This window comes from Molossus molossus, unplaced genomic scaffold (genome assembly GCF_014108415.1).
Source record: "Molossus molossus isolate mMolMol1 unplaced genomic scaffold, mMolMol1.p scaffold_m16_p_6, whole genome shotgun sequence".
Classification (NCBI taxonomy): domain Eukaryota; kingdom Metazoa; phylum Chordata; class Mammalia; order Chiroptera; family Molossidae; genus Molossus; species Molossus molossus.
This window is the reverse complement of record NW_023425399.1, coordinates 5,722,558-5,738,700: the sequence shown is the minus strand read 5'-3', so window position 1 is coordinate 5,738,700 and position 16,143 is coordinate 5,722,558. Positions and strand designations below refer to the sequence as shown.

General features: G+C 44.8%; 1 long non-coding RNA gene across 1 annotated transcript; it reads left to right on the top strand.

The window, feature by feature from the left end:
• Positions 1-4,087: 4,087 nt before the first annotated feature.
• On the top strand, positions 4,088-14,296 carry LOC118619166. The gene is made up of 3 exons (XR_004957148.1): positions 4,088-4,161; positions 12,442-12,507; positions 13,881-14,296. It is a non-coding gene; the product is annotated as an uncharacterized LOC118619166 (long non-coding RNA).
• The last annotated feature ends 1,847 nt before the right edge of the window (positions 14,297-16,143 follow it).

Here is a 16,143-nt window from a genome sequence, read left to right as displayed (position 1 = left end):
AGAGAGAGAGGAAGGGAGAAAGAGATAGAAACATTGATCGGCTGCCTCCTGTACGCCCCCTACTTGGGATCGAGCCCACAACCCAGGCATGTGTCCTGACTGGGAATTGAACCAGGACCTCTCAGTCCGTGGGACACACTCAGTCCACTGAGCCACACAGGCTGAGCTGCTCTTGTAATTAAAAAAAAATTTTTTTCTTTATTGATTTTAGAGAGAAAAGGAGAGGTAGAAACATCGATTGGCCACCTCCTGCACGCCCCCCACTGGGGATTTGGCCCACAACCTGGGCATGTGTCCTGACCGGGAATCAAACCGGTGACCTCTTGGTGCATAGGTTGACACTCAACCACTGAGCCACACTGGCCGGGTGCTCTTGTAATTTTAAACACATAAGTTATCTAATTTAGTTTGAAAAGTCAAATTTCCAGGGAAAAAAATATTGTATTTGCACTGCTGGAATGTGGATTTCCATCATTAAAAAATTCACCTGGAATATCAATTTAAATAATAGAAATATCTTTCATTAATATTTAAAGAAATATATGCTTTGCAGGGTTATATAATGCAAGCAGAGTCAAGGTTACCACTTGACCTTGTGAATTTGTCAGGTTTAAAAACTATTTGAACTGTCTCCCTCACTGCCTGTTTTCCTTGGACACTGTCATATTCCAGAGAAGAGTCAGAGTATAAAGGTGAAAAAACCCCAAACAAACAAGATAACCAAGCCTGCAAGTCTGGGGTAAAGACTAAGCCAAGGAAAAAGATGCAGAAACCTCTGATCTAGATGCTTATTCAGTTACTACTGGTCTGGACATTTATTCTCATGTGTAGCTCAGGTACAGATTTGGCTCGGAGCTTCCAACAGGTAATGAGATAATAGAAACAAATGACTTACCTTAAAATAAAAATTACCTAATGCTCAGCGATTTTTGCCTTTCTTTTATAGTTAGAGCATACAGAAAATGTCATGTAAATACCTGTGGTTCTTGTCAGGCAAGAGAATAGGACGTCACACATCCAATTCACTTGAACAGTTTGGGGTGGGGGGAGGGCAAGGGAGGAAGTCATTAAAGGCGGCCACATCACACATCACTGACATGATTCCGGAGCAAGTCTTACAGACTTTCCTGAGGACCTGGAGGAGCAGATTGACCGACTGTGAGTCCTGCTTATCTTGGCTGAGTATTTTTAATAAATAGGATTGCAAATAAATGATACTCTATTTTAATAAAGAGGTTTGTAATACGCTATCATGCACATTTCTTTAGAACCCTGGATACGCCTCCACTATCCTCAGAAATTCCAGCAAAGACACTGTACTTATAAAACACACCGCAGGGTTACCACGGGAATTTTAATGTCCCCGGGGGCTGCGTCAGCATCTGCTACATGTCTAGGTGCCTCTGAAGTCAACTCTAAAAAGGCAGAACTTGGAAATGCGATCCTTGCTCCACAGGGTCATTCACATTGTGCAGATGCTGTTCAGGGGAGGCGGCTGGGCAAAGAGACACAAGGTCAGGTGGTAGTAAAACAGGTGGACTCTCGTTAGCCTGTACCGAGCCTGTTTTAGTCGCCCGTTCTTTCCTCTGAAAACCGACAAAGGCAGTCTCGAGTGTGTGAACAACCTGCACGACCCGCTCCCGAACATGCAGACTCCTGGCAGGTCGCACACGCTGGTTCTCTTTGTGCCTTCCCTCAGGCGAGAGCGGAGGGAGGGCCGGGCGCCGGGTGGTCCCGGGGGATCGGGGAGAGCGGTGGCATGCAGGCGTTTGTGTCCCTGTAGAGGGAAAGCTGTGGAAAGGCAGTAGCCCCGTTCTGTGGCTCATCCTTCACAAGGATGGGGTGAGGACCGCTGTCTGGGTTGCTGGTGTGCTGGGTTCGAGGTTAGCTGTGTGGGTGTGGCGGTGGGTTGCATCAGCTCCCACGGGGGGCAGTTGAAATCGGGTGGCAGGCTGACCGTGTGTTTGGTAGCATGTGCTCCTACTGTGGAGGGGGTTTATGCTGCTAGGAATAATGTTCCCAAAAGACACAATCATCATGCAGGTCAAAAAATGAGTGCGTGTCAAAGGTTTTGTTACACTCATTGATCAATGACGGCACGAAGAAGTTCCCACTCGTTCGAAGGAGAATCCAAAGAACAGACAAACCTATATCCCATCAGAAATACTGAAATGAAGTTGCTTGATAGAGGCCCACGTAGTCCAGACCCACAGAGCGATGATGGCTGGCATGCCACAGTGGGCATTTCTGTGGGCAAGGGTCATTTATGTTACTGTCAGTGTTTAGCTGAAGACAATAAAAGGTAGAGATAACTCCTCCATCTGTTTTGGTTCCTGCTTTAAAATCTTGCCCAACTTTTCTTGACCGTGCCCCTTTTGCCCTGGCCGGGTAGCTCAGTTGGTTGGAGCATCGCCCAGTACACCGAAAGTTTGCAGATTCGGTTCCCATCAGGGCACGTGCCTCGGTTGCAGGTACAATCTCTGGTCGGGGTGGGTACAGAAGGCAACTGATAGATGTTTGTCTCTCACATCAATGTTTCTCTCTCTCTCTCAAAATCAGTAAAAACATATCCTCGGTGAGGATTTTAAAAATGCCAACTTGTATGGAAAATTTGGGCTCGCTATCATATTCAGAATAAATCCCAATTCATTAGCCTGGCCCTTAAATCCTTACGGTGTACGCCCTTCCCATCTGCCTGACCTTATTTCTGATACCTTCCCTCCACTGACTCTGCCGCTGCACATCGCTCCCTTTTTTCTTGAATTTGTCAGAAACCTCCCAAAGCACCGTGTTTGTGTTCCCAGCTTCATCGAGATGAAGTTGACGTATAATCTTGTGTAAGTTTAAAATCTATAAAATGACGATCTGACACATGGATATATTGCTCACTAATTACCACAATAGAATTAGTGAACACCTCCATCTCATGACGTGTGTGTGTGTGTGTGTGTGTGTGTGTGTGTGTGGTGAGAACAGTTAAGGTCTGCTCACTGAGCAGCGTTCAAATGCGTACTACAGTATTGCTGACTGTAGTCATCATGCTGGGCGTTACATCCCCAGAGCTTACTCATCTCAGTAGGAGTTTGTGGTCTTTGACCAACATCGACTCCTTTTCCCAGCCCAAGACCCTGGCAACTACCATTCTACTCTGTTTCTGTGACCTTGGCTTCTTTAGATTCCACATACAGTTGCTATAATATAATATTTGTCTTTCTCTGTCTGACTCACTTGACTTAGCACAACACCCTCAAAGTCTACCCAGTGGACACTTAGATTGTTTCCGAGTCTGGGCCACTGTGAATGATGCTGCAGCGAACGAGGGGTACAGCTATCTCCTCGAGATCCAGGTTGCATTTCCTTTGGATGTATACCCAGACATCCTGGTTTTCACTGGGGCCGGAAAAATGGACATTCCCACCGACGGTGCCCAAGGGTTCCCCTTTCTCCACGTCCTCATCGACACGGTTGCCCCGTGCCTTTTTGATAATAACCATCTTAACAGATACGAGGTCACATCTCATTGTGGTTTAGGTTTGCATTGCCCTGAGGGGTAGAGATGGTGAGCATTTTTCATGTACTGGTTGGCTAGTTGTGTGCATTCTTTGGAAAAAAAGAAGTCTATGCAGGCCCTCTGCCTATTTTTATCTATTTTATTTTCTGAAGGTCCCAAGGACATTTTATTTTATTTTGTCTATCACCATTTATCCCCTCTGTGTCCTATTTCCTCTCCCTTCCCCTCCCCCCACAGTCACCACACTGATTGAGCAAAAAGAAAAAAAAAAAGAAAAGAGAAACCTCTGCCCATTTTTAAATCGGGTCATTTGCTTTTGTGCTATTCAGTTGTACGAGCTCCTTATGTATTTTGAATATTAAGTCCTTATCCCATAATGGCTTGCCAATATTTTTTTCCATTCCATAGTTGCTCTTTTGTTTTGTTGATTGTTTCTTCTGCTGGGCAGAAGCTTTTTAGTTTGCTGTGGACCCATTCATTTATTTTTGCTTTTGTTGCTTGTGCTTTTGGTATCATATCCAAAAAACTGTTGCCAATACCAATATCAAGGAGTTTTTTCCCCCTATGTTTTCTTCTAGGACTTTTACAATTTCAAGTCTTATGTTGAAGTCTTCAATTCATTTGGAGTACGTTTTTGTGAGTGGTGTAAGGTATGGGTCCAATTTCATTTTTCTACATGTGATGATACAGTTTTCCCAACACCATCATTTATTGGAGATAATAAATGATTATATATGCATGCATTTATTTCTGAACTTTTGATTCTATTCCATTGACCTATGTGTCTGTTTTTATGCTACTACCACGCTGTATTTATTACTATAGCTTTGTAATATAGTTTGAAATCAAGACTTGTGATGCCTCTATTTTTGTTCTTCTTTCTCAGGATTGCTTTGGGTTGGGGGGGGGGTCTTTTGTGATTCCACAGGATTTTTAGGACTGTTTTTTCTATTTCTGTAAAAATACTATTGGAATATTTATATGAATTGCAATGAATCTATAGATGGCTTTGAGTGGTATGGACATTTTAGCAATATTAATTCTTCCAATCCACGAACACAGGGCATCTTTCCATTTGTGACTTCTTTGATTTCTTTAATTAAATTAATAATTTTCAGCGTACAGATCTTTCACCTCCATGGTTAAGTTTATTCTTAAGTATTCTATTTTATTTTTTTTATGCTATTGGAATTTTTTTAAAAATATTTTACTGCTAGTGTATAGAAACACATCTGATTTCTGTATATTGATTTGGTATCTTGCAACTTGACTAAATTTGTTACTTAGCCTTAGCAGTTTTTGGTGGATATTTTAGAATTTCTACATATAAGATAATATAATTTGCAAACAGACAATTTTATTTCTTTTTTTTTAAATTTTAAATGTTTTTATTGATTTTTTTAGAAAGAGAGGAAGGGAGAGAGAGAGAGAGAAAAAGATCGATGTGAGAGAGAAATATTGATCGGCTGCCTCCTGCACGCCCCCTACTGGGGATCAAGCCTGAAACCAGGGCATGTGCCTTAACCGGGAATCAAACTGGGACCCCTCAGTCCATGGGACGATGCTCAGTCCACTGCATCACACTGGCCAGGCGTTTTTTGTTTTTTTTTCTCTCTTCAGTTTGGATGCCTCTTATTTCTTTTTCTTGCCTAATTGTGCCAGGCATTATGCTGGGCCCACAGACACAGTTGTGAACAAATGAACTTTTTCAGAATTACAGCTTTTGAGTATTAGGATAAGTTGTTTTGGACAGTAATACTTATCAAAAGGTTTCTAAGAGGTGTTATACTTTGTTGAAAAACTCAAAGGGGATATGGGACAAGGGATAGCAATTTAATATTTGGGAATGGTATTTTCAGGCCAAGCCTAAACAAAGGGTTTGAAAAGAAACCATAAAAGAGAGAATCTGAAAGCAGAAATGTATTGCATTAAAGGTCGTGGCTCTAAAAGTTGAAATGAAATGAAATGTTTTAAAATAGATATTTTAGGTAAAGGTAAACTTTTAGATTTGAAATATCTGAATTATGTTATCTTTCCTGTTTATAGACTCTTAACTTCATAATAATAATTCATTCTGATGGGATGCAAATACACATTTTAACTTAAATAAAGTTGATTTTGTAGACACAAGTTTTATTAGATTTTTCTACGAGAATGATGACAATTGGATTGTTTCTTTTGATGCTTCAACTGAGCACCTGTGTAGACAAACGTTAAGTAGGGGATTCTATCGATAGGAACATATTAACCCAAAGAATTTCTAGTTCTGTAGCACAGTTTGTTTTTCCTCCAGGAGACGATGCGTACATCCACTCAGTACAGATCCACTCTGACAAATGAGATTCTCCTTTGTTCACAGCTCACAATAAGAAGAATGCAATCCGGCGTTCACACCCGGGTTCTTCCAACAGAGTGCAATTTTAATGTCTTGCGATCTGAAGACTTAAAAAAGGAATCCCACCAACGCAAATCATTCCTTTTGGAGTTCTATAATAGAACTTGCCACGAAGGTCAAAGTTGTCTAGAAAAGAGAGGGCTGATTCTCGCGTCTACATGAAAAATGGGCTGTGGGTTAACACGTAGGCTTAGTGAGACATTGACTTTTTGGCTTCTAGGTTTTTATAGGTTATTAAATAAACCAGCCTAGAGAGTGGTTTGTTTTATTCAAACCATGAAGCAACACAGCATCCAAGCCAAGCCCAACTTTTCAGTATCAGTCAAGTCTGTAGTTTTTGGGTTGGCTGTCCTGAAATGCTTGAAAAACAATATTCTTAAAGATTGTTGGGACTGCAGCTACTTTGTGGCTGGCAACGAGAACTTGGCCTATGTCAAATAGCGAGTGATGGCATTTCTAAGCGACTGCCTCTTTTCTAAGATGCTTGTCGGGTTAGCCATCTATTGCCACCTAACACATTTCTCCAGAACAGTGGCTGAAAACAGCAACAGGCATTTCTTATCTCGCGTGTTTTCTTGAGTCGGGAATCCGGGAGCAGCTGAGCTGGGTGATTCTGGCTCAGGGTTTCTGTCGCGGTTGCATTCAAGATGTCAGCGGGGGCTGCAGCATCTGAAGGCTTGACTGGGGCTGGGGGATCACTCCCAAGAAGGCTCCCTCATGTGTTGCTGGTTGCTGGCAGGAGGTCTCAGTTCCTCGACACGAGGATCTCTCCAGGGGCTCGCGTGTCCTCGTGGTATCAGACCTGGTTTCCCTAGAACAAGTGAACCAAGAGAACAATATGGTGGTCACAATGTTTCTCATGACCCAGCTGGGGAACTCACACTGTCTTTTCTGAGATACCCCCCTCAGCTCTGTTCAATGTCCAGTGTGGGACACACTAGAAGGGGGGTCACTGAGGACCTTCTTGGAGGCTGGCTACGACAAGTTTCTTGTGAAATGAATTATGAGGCATATCACAATTTTGAGGATTCTGACATTGGTCATGAAGAAATAAATAAACAGGTAAACAAATGCAACCCAGAAGACATATGGTATTTAGGTATTTAAGAGTAAGCTGGTTATTACCACCGGATATGTTTTTAATTGGCCTTGAAGTACACCAACCCTCGACCTAGTAGAAACAATGACAGGTTCTGAATAATGAATGTGCTAGCTTAGAAAAACAAGTATCTAAACCTGGCAGGGAGAGTGAACAGGACACCATCCCTCCAGTCTTCTCTGGGATGCATTGGCCAATGTTCTTCCGTGCATCCTCAACTGATAAGCATCCAAGAAGCTGTTCCGTTTTCTAGAAAGATGGTGGACTACCGCTAGAGTCCAATTCTCAACACTGTTGCTTGTGTCTGGACTGTTGCAACATTTCCCTACATTTAACGTTTGAAAATACATTTTCTGAGGCATTTAATATGCGGTGTGTTGAATTAGCTGCAGGTAATCTGTGCAGTCTGCGTGTGGGACCAAGAGGTGTGGATATGATCAAAAGATGCAGTCATTGCCCTGGCCGTTTTGGCTCAGCGGTTAGAACGTCGGCCTGTGGTCCAGAGAGACCCGGGTTCGGTTCCCGCTAAGGGCACGTACCTCGGTTGCAGTTTGTCCCCGGCCCCGGTTGGGTTGTGCAGGTGGCAGCCACTCAATGTGTCCCTTTCACATCGATGTTTCTCTCTCTTCCTCTCCCTCCATCCCACTCTATCTGAACAAAAAATGGAAAAATGTCCTCAGGTGAGGATAAAAAATAAAAAAAAACAACGATGCAGTTATTTATGGGCCCTTAACCTTTGCATTTGCTGCTGAAGGAAATCCACCCGTTTACCTCGTAGTAGATCAGTTAAACCTGGAGTCATAAGACTTTGTTTCACACGACATGATCTTGGACAAATGGTTGAAACCTGTCCAGGTCTGTTTCCTCCTCTGCGATGTTCATTCAGTCGTCGGCATTCACAAGCGCATACCTGTGCCCGCGGGCCTCCTGCTGTTCTAGGAGGCGGGGATGCAGAGAGGACCGTGAGCGACAAGGTCTCGTCTACATGGCCTTTACAAGCTCGTGGGGGACACGTGAAATAGAGACGGACATGCTGCAGAGCAGGCCTGAGCCTGCTTCGGAGCAAGGTCAGCAGGAGGACAGCTTCGGGCCAGAAGGTGGCAGGGCTGCCCTGCGGAGGGCAGAGGCCTGGGGGCGGCGGGTGTCGGGCCTCGCAGGAAACGGGGGACCGCGGGTCAGGCAAAGGCACCGCGGGTGCCGACTCGGGAGGCAGGGGTGTCCCTGATGTGTTTGAGGAGGCAGACCTGGGGACAGGGAACTGGGGCAAGATCATGAGGGCTTCTCGCGTTTCACCGGAAGGATTTGGGATTTGACCATGAGCCGCGAGAGAAGCCGCTGGAGGATCTTGAGCAGAGAAGTGACATAATCCGACAGGATTTAAAAGGATCACTGAGGATGCTGGGTGAAAAGGGAGGAGCAGGGACTGGAGCAGGGATGCGTTCAGCCCATTGGCAGGTGGAACAATCCCCTCGCACTGGTTAGCGCAGGAGAAAGACCACGGTGACGTGTGTGGGTGGCGGTGGGGAGGAATGTTCCCGGTCTGGATGCCTTTTGAAGATAGTGCTGGCCCGCCTTCCAGACCTGTCAAGAGCATTCAATAAGATCGGGTGTACAAGAACATACCTGTGCTCTGTGCTGTTCAAAACCGTGTCATGTGCCTATGACATGGCTGCTGCCTCACCCCCCTGCAGTCTTCACAGCAGCAGTCTACGAACTGCGCATGTGTTAGACTCAACATTGACCTGAATGTGCAAACCTGGTCGATGAGCAAACACTGGAGTTTTCCACCCCTCCCTCACTGGCCCGAGGGCTCCTCTGGTTACCTGGAGGGGTAAGTCCCCAGGTGTCTGCAGTCATTCCTCTGTTCTTTGAGCATGAGAATTACTGCATGAGGAAGAAGGCTGTGTCTTATGGGTGACTTAAGGGGTAGCTTAGGGTTCTTTTTCTGTGCTCTACATTAGCACTTTCAGAATAAATAGCATGCAGGGCTCTATGCAATTGTATTGGACGCGTTAAGAAAGCAGGACAAGTCGAATATTTTCTGTTGCCATGTATTTGACCCCCCCTTTCCTTTTACTGCCCCCCGGTAACTACCATACTGTTGTCTGGGTCTATGAGTTTTTGTTTGCTTGTTTTTCCTGTTTGTTCATTTGTTGCTTTCAGTTTTATCTCTCACATATATCATATGGTTCTTGACTTTTTCATCTTATTAACCAATGTCACCCTAATATATTACTAAAAAACAACAAAAACAAAATAAAAAGAAACAAGTGATATTAATTTTAATGATATACTTTATTTAACCCAATATATTCAAAGTATCATGTCAACAGGTAATCAGTAGGAACATTATTTTTATTTATTTATTTTTAAATATGTCTTTATTGATTTTTTTTAGAGACAGAAGAAGGTAGAAAAAGATAGAAACATTAATGAGAAATATCAACATCGATTGGCTGCCTCCTGCATGCCCCCTACTGGGGATCAAGCCCACAACACGGGCATGTGCCTTGACCAGGAATCAAACTGGGACCTCTCAGTCCATGGGAGGATGCTCAGCCCACTGAGCCACACCCGCCGGGCATGAACATTATTAATGAGATAGTTGACATTCTTGTTTCTCACACTGAGCATTAAGAATTTAGTCTGCACGTATTTTGTAGGTACAGCCCATCTCAGGTTAGACTAGGCTCATCCCAGCTGCTCAAAGGCCACATGGGGCCGGTGGCTGGCATCTTGGGTTTTGCATCTGAAGACTTCAGATCGAACCTCCGTTTAAGGGGGAGGAAGGTTTGAGCAGAGATTCACCAGATTCACATTTAGACTCTCCTGGGAACACTGTTATAATACCAAAGCGTGGGCCTCTCTTCTGATCCATTCATTATAGTCTTTGGTGTGAGGGGAGGCCAGACAGCAATACTTTAATTTCTCCTGGTGGATTGATGTGGGCACACCATGTCGCGAAACCTTGCAAAAGAATGAGGTCATCTGAAGGAAAAGTCACCAAGCAGGGGCCCCCCAAGCCGTCTGCGTGCACGGCTGGTTTTCCGAGCACCTTTGCCAAGAGCGTCAGCCTTCGTCTGCTCTCTCTCCTGCAGCGGTGAATGTGCCTTGAGGAGAGCATCATGCTCCTTCCCTTCCACAGGCGTCGTCTTCTCCGGGTACCCAAGAAAGGCCCGCCTCACCAGAATCTGCCTCTGTGCATTTCCCCGAGGAGTGAAATACCAGAATTTTAAAAAACAAACAAAGAAAAAAATTGAAAAATTATTAGAAGAGGAGCAGCCTTTAATCAAGTCAGGGTCTATTGTCCTCGCCCCTGCTCAGCCGTCCATCTCATTAGAGGGTGCCCTGGTAATAGATTTCCTCCTAACCTTGGCCAGACACGTGGGTTGCAGGGCTCAGTTATGGGCTACTAATAACTGTAATTACGAATCAACTGAAGCCACGTGTTCATGCCGAGGGGCTTAGGGTCACGGGGAATTTCGATAAAAGTTTAACATGTTACTTTGCCTGCCTATTTTTGTTGCAAAGAAGTAGGTTGATCAATAGGATATTTTTAAGCACAAAAATGTCTTCTTTTCGAGTAGGCTTCTGTGGTGGACATGGAATAGTCGAACAACTTCAAGGGGAAAGGCAAACCATTTAAAAATCTCTGACTGCTGAAAGAGCATTCTTGTTCTTGAATATTTGAAGTGGATCTCACGTTGGAATGAGAGCTATAGTCCTTCAAATAAATATAAAAGATTGATTGATTTAACTTTTTTTTTTAAGTCAGGACTTTCAATATTACAGAAATTATATCCTTGTCAACTTGCGATAAAAGATACAGGTGCCAACTTAATGTGTTAAGGTATATAGAGATTTTCAAAACATTTTTAGAGGACCAGGGAACAGGAAGCAATCGAAGACCATGATTCAGTATTGGACCAGGATCAGACTCAAGTTCTCTCGTTTCCTATTTCAATGCCCTTCGCCAAATTGTTGACCCCCTTAAACCTCAGTTTCCTTATCTGTAGAAAGGAAATAACAGTGCCTCCCTTCGTAAGGATGAGGGGGGATGAAACGGGACATTTTCCATTGACATGTAACTAAGTACTGAAAGTTGGTAGTCCTCATCATCACACTGGTATTGTCAGAGTAAGCAGATGGAACAGTGCTGCTCGAGACGCTGGGACCCATGAGAGACTCAGGCGAGCTCCCAAGACAGCTTCCTGCCCCCTCAAGCCTTAGGCTGGCTGGTGTATATAAGTGTCCAAAAGAACGAGCTGAATTGACCAGGGTGAGACATAACTTGTCATCAGTAATTCAACTGAAGAGTGGTCCCCCCCCCCGACCACCCACAGTCTCTTCTCCACACTCATCATCAGTGATGTAGTTTGCAAAGCTGGATAATTCTGATATAAACACACACGCACACACGTGCGTGCACACACACACACACACAAACACCCCTCCCTGAAATACAACTGCCAGATCAGAGTTTCTTTTATTAAATTTATTGGGGTAACATTATTTATTAGCAGAATACAAATTCAGGTGTGTAACTTTGTAACATGTATGACTTGATAATACTCTATTGTGTGCTCACCACCCAGAGTCTAGTCTCCTTGTGTCACCACATATGTGACCCCCTTTCCCCCATCTCCTTCCCCTCCATTCTGTTGTCTCTGTGAGTTTGGTTTTTCGCTTGTTTCTTTGTTTGTTGCTTTCTGTTTTATATCCCACATGTGAGTGAAATCCCTTGCTGCTTGTCCTTTTCCATCTGACTTACTGCGCTTAGCATGATACTCTTGCTATCCATCCATGTTGTCACAAATGGCAGTACTTAATCTTTTTTTTTCTTTTTTTTTAATCATCCTCACCCGAGGACATTTTTCCATTTTTTGTTCAGGTAGAGGGGAGGGAGGGAGGGAGAGAGAGAGAGAGAGAGAGAGAGAGAGAGAGAGGTGAAAGGGACACATCGAGTGGTTGCCACCCTCACGACCAACCAGGGCCAGGGACAAACTGCAACCGAGGTACGCGCCCTTAGCAGGAACCGAACCTGGGTCTCTCAGGACCGCAGGCCCACGCTCTAACCGCTGAGCCAAACCGGCCGGGGCAGTACTTAATCTTTTTGATGGCTGAGCAATATTCTGTTGTACACATGTGCCACATCTTCTTTATCCAGGCCTTCACTGAACGACACAGGTCATTTCCATGCCCTGACTATTGTAAGTAATGCTGCAGTGAACATCTGGGTGCACATATCTGCCCGAGTTAGTGTTTTTATAGGTATGGAAGATGCTCCTGTCAGTCCTAAGGAGAGGGTCCTGGAGCCTCCAGCGTGCCCGCTTCTGGCTGACAGTTGTGGGTCTCTTTCTATCGACTGGGTTTTCTCTTGACTCTGGCTCATCTCTCACATCTTTGCCTGTCCTGTAATTTTTAAATTATGTTTAGGATGTTGCACCTGGAAGAAGAATGGGGGCCGGAAGGGAGAGTTCTTTTCTTTCTCAGCCACATAAGGTGAGGTGTTTACCAGTCTGATCAGATCAGGGGTTGTGCAGATTTGGGGAAGGTTTCTGGCTTTAACCATCAAGCAGCTCCTTCGATTTTCAGCACCTGGAATCAAAATATGTTTACTTTTTTTCAACAAATTGTGGTGAGATGCATATAACCTAAAATTTACCATCTTGACCGTTTTTAAGTATCTAGTTCAGAAGTGTTAAGGACATTCATGATGTCATGCCATCCGTCTCCAGGACTCTTCATCCTGCAGAACCGAAACTCTATCCCCAGTAAACAATGACTCCCCCAGGCCCTGGGAACAATCGTCTTACTTCCTGCCGCTATGAATTGGACTGCTCCAGGTCCCTCCTGTGCGTGGAATCATGCAGTATGTGTCTATGCATAACTGGGTTAGCTCATTGAACGTAATGTCCTCCAGGTTCATCCACGTTGTTGCAAATGGCAAGATTTCCTCCTTTTTAAGGATGAATAATATCCCATTGTATATAGGATACCAAATTTTGTTTATTCATTCATCTGTTGACGGGTGCTTGCATTGATTTCATCTTTAGGCGATGGTGAATGATGCTTCGATGAGTGGGGATGTGCAATTTCTCTTAAGACCCTGCTTTTAATTTTGGAGACACATCCAGAAGGGGAATTGCTAGATTACATTGTCATTCCATTTTTTTTTCTTTCTTTTTTTGTTTATTAATCCTCATCCAAGGATATTTTTTCGTTGAATTATAGAGAGAGTGGAAGGGAGGGAAGGGGAGAGAGAGAAACATTGATGTGAGAGAGAGAGAGAGAGAGAGAGAGATCCATTGGTTGCCTCCTGCATGACTCCAATCAGGGCCAGAGTTGAACCTGCAACCCAGGTACGTGCCCTTGACCAGAATCAAACCCACAACCCCTTGGTCCAAGGGCTGACGCTCTAATTGCTGAACCAAACCAGCCACAGCATGACATTCCATTCAAAACACCACACTGGCCCTGGCCGGTTTGGCTCAGCGGTTAGAGCGTCGGCCTGCGGTCCAGAGAGACCCGGGTTCGGTTCCCGCTAAGGGCACGTACCTCGGTTGCAGTTTGTCCCCGGCCCTGGTCGGTTGTGCGGGTGGCAGCCACTCGATGTGTCTCTTTCACATCGATGTTTCTCTCTCTCTCTCTGTTCCTCTCTCTCCCTCCCACTCTACCTGAACAAAAAATGGAAAAATGTCCTCGGGTGAGGATTAAAAAAACAAAAACAAAAACAAAAAAACAAAAAAAAACACCACACTGCTTCCCAATGCAGCTGCACCGTTTCACACTCCCCCCATCAGAGCTTAAGAGTTCCAATTTCTTCACATCCTTGCTAATATTTGCCATTTTCGGTTTCTTTCTTTTTTTGATAGTATCCATCCCCGTATCTCTTGCGTCGAGCACAGACCTAACAGTACAAGGATTCTACACCTCGATTCTGGCAGATGTCAACACCACTAGACATTCTCTTGGCAAGGTCAAGATTCAGCAGTACTGGCAAATGGCAACACAGGGAGACCAAGAGACTGTAGAAGGTCGGGCAGTGGAACCCCACGTCTGCTACACTACAAGGTTGTGAGAGTTTATATTCCATGACACCAAAAGATGGCAAACTCGGGACGCTAGAGACATTCCTACTTCAAGGCTTCAGGAGATCCTGGTGCCAGAACATGGGATTTCTTCTGGAATCCAGTCCACTCTTTACCTGTTTACTCGGCACAATTTTCAAGAGAATCCTTTGGGTCAAAGGACCATCTGTGCATTTGAAGTTCCTCCAGATTCAAATCCAAAGTGCCAGCCCACAGGTTTATCCAAAGTTTTACTGCATTTTATTTGTTCAAGCAAAACGCGTCCACCTCCAGCATGACCGCTCTTCCTGGCCTGCCCTGGACCCCAACACCTGGCCCCAGGGGTGGAGACAGGCTTGCCCTCATAAGAGGAGCGTCTTCCTCTGGGCTTGTCCCTTCCAGTCTTCTTTGTAACTGCATCTCTTTGATGACTTTCAATAAGAGCATGAGTTTCTTCCTTTGTGTATGTATCAGTTGCTTTCTGATTGGCATAAAAGTCTTCCCCATCTTCCCCTGTTTGTTTTGTATTGTGTCTTGTTCATTTGAAAAGAACAGAAATCCTTGCATATTCACTTGGGGGGGGGGAAGTGCATTTGTTATAAGTATACCCAGCTGTCTCAGACTTCGAGGGAAAAGGTAACTCCACATCTCCGGAGAAACAAGGATCAGAAAAGCATCAGGAAGCAGAGAGGAGGATTTGTATCATTCTGTCTTATTAGTAGTATTATTGAATGTCCAGTAGTGTGTATTTTTGCTTCATTTTTCTTCTTCTCTGTCCAGTTTTCTCAGCTTCTCGTTGCTCCAAGAACAAAGCCCTCCCTTGCCATGGAGTGGAATCATTTCCCAGCTCTTGTCCCCAAATTGACCAGCACCCCAATGCCCCATTCCCGATCCCCAGGAGGGCGAGCCTGGTTAGCCAGCCTTGGTGAGGGGCGCACTCCTGGGCCAGGGGGCTCTCTCCAGGAGGCCAGGGTCTCTCATGTAAACATGGCCACGGTGACTCCTCCTACGGTTAGATGTTCTCAGAGAGGGAGGGTGTGCTATGTGCCATTCAGATATTCCAAAAGGCGATTTAAAAACAGAGTCTCTGGTCACTTAGCTCCAGCCACCTACGCCCTAGAAAGGGCCTTAAAGTCTCATTTAGACATTGTTGCCAGAAATAATGGCATGTACCTATGAACTGCCCGGCATTAATTAGCAGTCCTATTAAATGTCAATCTTATTTTCAAAAACTAAGTTAGAACAGTCTAACCACGTATCTCCCCCAACAGCAAAACAAACAAACAAGAAAACCCTACAAAAAAAAAAACCCAAAACAAAAAAACCTACTTCTTACTAATTGTATTGAATAATCAGAAAGCAATTCTCATTTATGGCCTAACGGTTAGATAATTAGACACAAGTATCAGGAGTCTCTTTCTGCGTGTGCTTGTTGAAGTTTCTCATGTTTAATTAACAAAGATGTTGGAGGTCTGTATTAAATTATGATGACGGGCATCTTATTAGGGCCCCAGGAGCAGAAAACCAAGTTTGCAGGGGCCGGGGAAGGAGGGGGGCATGACTGAGGGACATCCCTTCAAAGTCTCCATCTGAGTTTGGGAGGATCCATTTAATAATTTCTTAGTGAAGAATTTTGCTGGAGCTGGCTGTCATCCTGAGCTCATTCACTGGCACTATACATAGGTGTGTGATAGAAGGCCCTGTCTTCTCAGTGTCAACATAAATTACTCACCTGTTTGTCTTCTCTCAAAACACGTGGCAGCGCGACGTCTTTGGGGGCAGCCGCCCGCCAATAAACGCCACGTGCGAGAGCAGAGGTTTACGCTACTCTTGTTAGCGGCAACAGAGATGTGTCCATTCAGGGAAACCCTCCTGGGGTCGGGCAGCTTCCTCCTGGGATCTGGGAGGCCCAGGAATCGGCACGAGGTCCTCCGCGCCGAGGTCAGGACAGACGTACTGGGAAAACATCACGTCTGAATCTAACGAAACGCAGGCCACATGCGTGTCCACCAAAGGAAGCCCCTGGTTCAGCAGTTACAAGCCAGGACGCGACGTGCTCGATGACAGG